Here is a 3,120-nt window from a genome sequence, read left to right as displayed (position 1 = left end):
CTTCTGAGGTATGGTGTTAAGCATAAAGTAGCCACTCCTTATCATCTTCAAACTAGTGGCCAAGTGAAGGTCTCTAATAGAGAACTCAAGAGAATTCTGAAGAAGACTGTGAGTTCTTCAAGGAAGGATTAGGCCAAGAAAATCATGATGCCCTTTGGGAATGCTGCACATTCTTTAAGATCCTAATTGGGATGTCACCTTATCAACTTGTCTATGGCAAAGCCTATCACCTGCCAGTGGAATTAGAGCACAGAGCTTATTAAGCAACAAAGTTCCTGATCTTTGATGCAAAAGCGGCTGGGGAGAAACGGCTCCTTCAAATCAATGAACTTGATGAGTTTTGAATGGAGGCCTATGAGAATTCGAAGCTCTATAAAGAGAAGACCAAGATGTGGCATGATAAGAGGATAGCCTCAAGGACTTTTGTGACTGGACAATTAGTACTTCTATACTCCAGGTTGAAGCTCTACCGTGGAAAGCAAAAGTCTAGGAGGTCCAAACCTTTTACTATCAGCAAGGTCTCACTCTATGGTCATGTGGAGATTATGGAAGGCAAAGCCTAGAGGGGTAAACCATCAAGCTAGTGACGTTAAAGAAGTGCTTGTTGGGAGGCAACCCAATGTTTAATATCATTTGATTTTATGTTTTTATTTATTTAAGTCTTACTTTTTGTCTTCTTTCATATTCTGCATGAACATTGATTTGAGTTGGTGTAAGAAAATTATGTATTGATACATGATCTAGGCTAAGTTAGGTGTGGTGGAGTTTTCACGTGGCACGTCACTCTTTCACGTACCACGGGGAGCTAAAATTTTGTTTACATAGCTTCTGTTAAGGCACAACGTGGTGCATGAAACAACCACGTACAATGTGGCTGAATTGCACACCCCCAGGGCATTCCATAGACCCTGCATGAAACGTGTAAAAATCCACATCCCACACCAAAGAGGGGTCATGCATACGCATGCATGTGTGCGTACGCATGCAAGTGTGCGTACGCACCAGTTGCATTTCACGTCCTACATGAAGATTGTCACGTACAATGTGAAGCTCCAAAATTACTCCCAAGGGCACTTTTTCATTTCACGTACCACATGAATTTGACCCCGTCCCACGTCAAGCTATCATACCACCCCCTGGGACTTCTTTCATTCACGTACTATGTGAATTAAGTCATGTACCATGCCATACACAACATACACCTCTAGGGACACTCAAATTGTTGGTGTGCAACGTCCCACGCTATATATCAAAGTGGCATCCCATCTCCCATTTCATGCGCAACATGAGAACCTTAGCTCTTTACGCTAGGCACTACGCCACACTCCAGGATCAAGAATTCTTTGGTGTGTAACGTGATAACCATAGAGTATCACGCCATGTATCCTAGTGCACCCTTGGGACACCATTTTGAGCTCTAGTGTCCATGCATTATCCATTTTGATTTCATTTTGTTTACACCACAACCAAACATAAGTTTGGTGTAGTGGCCTCCATGCATGCAACATAAATGTACACCTAGCTCTTCACATCATGTACTTCATGCACAAATTACTTTTTTATTTTCTTTCATTTTATATTTGTTTTCCCTCCTTTGTTATCACTTGAAATTGTTTTTATATGTAGTGCCTATGACTACTCAAGGAATCAGGGAATCTCTACAAGCTCCATCATCATCACTATTGATCTGATCAAGGCACATGCATTGGCTCTCCTTTTTGCATGATTAACTCCAAAAGACATCAAAGCGATGCATACACCTCACCCTGCTAAACAAAGAATTAAAGATACTTGTCTTGGCTGGCTCACATATTACATGCATTGGTTCTTCTTTCCCCAGGCTAATAATCATTCCACACCATAATCCTTACAAATTTTGTCTTCACCCTCTTTATAGCCTCGGACACACCCTCACCCCGTTGCATCCCTTGGATGCCCACTTTCAATCCTCACCATTCATTTTACTATCCTCCATCATGATAAATACCATCACCCTTATCTCTTTATGCATCATGTTTCTTACCATCTTTTATCACTATCACCATAGTACTCCACATCCCTCCTTTCATTGTCATCACCATTCATTTATCTCCCTACTTTCCATCTTTCACTTCCCATTCTATCTTTGTTTTTTTTGCTTTGGAATAAGCAAATCATCTAAGTTTGGTGTTAGTTTTGATATAGCAAGCTACATCAAATATCATGGCTCCGAAGAAAGCCTCTACTTCAAACAAAAGATAGGGAAAGGAACCAATGGCAACTTTATATGACTTCACAAGGTTCCTTTTAAGCTTTCATGAAAATCTCTTTTACACTTCTATGTGTGGCAAGAAGATTATTTCTGAAGGACCTTTCCATCTAAGAAGGGGGGAGTACCCCAAAATCATGGATCAAATTGGGATGAGGAGGTGGCAAGTTCTCTATGACCCTATTCAAAGAGGGGCAACTTTTGATTCAAGAATTCTATGCCAATGCATGCCTTACCAATGCACAAACACATGATGAAAGACCTCTAAAATACAAGAGCCTTTTGAGAAGCAAGAAAATTGATTTCAGTCCTTAGATTGAGAATATCAACCTCATCGTCATCAGATCTCACATTTGCAGAGAGACAAAAGCATGATCCAAGGCTTGATGAAGTAATCCGAGACCTTGCTTTGCCGGGTGCACAATGGATCATGGGAGCTTCGGACAAGGCATTCCATTTGAGAAGGAGTGAGCTTAAGCCAATTGCAAGGGGTTGGATAGAGTTTGTCCATCATTTAATCTCAGCAACAAGTAACTGATCTGAGGTTACTATGGCTAGAGCAATCATGATTCACTATATCATGATTGGTCAAGAGGTGAGAGTTGATAAAATAATTCCAAATAAGATATACCATTTTGCTTCCAACCCAAGCTCAAGATCTCCACTGGGGTTTCCTAGAATTATTTATCGTCTCTCTGAAGTGAATGGTACTTCGGTAGAGAATGACATTCTAATTTCACTAGGACAACTAATCACTAAGAAGACAATGAAAAAGATAAAAGCACAACCTCCTCAAGAAGCTCAAGAAGAAGAGGCTCAATAAGCTCAAGAAGAAGAGCAAGCAACTCAAGAGGGAGAGCAAAAGGATCAAG

This window comes from Arachis ipaensis, chromosome B5 (assembly GCF_059453495.1).
Source record: "Arachis ipaensis isolate K30076 ecotype BB chromosome B5, ASM5945349v1, whole genome shotgun sequence".
In the NCBI taxonomy this organism is placed as follows: domain Eukaryota; kingdom Viridiplantae; phylum Streptophyta; class Magnoliopsida; order Fabales; family Fabaceae; genus Arachis; species Arachis ipaensis.
The sequence above is the reverse complement of the archived record's forward strand: the minus strand, read 5'-3'. Positions refer to the sequence as shown.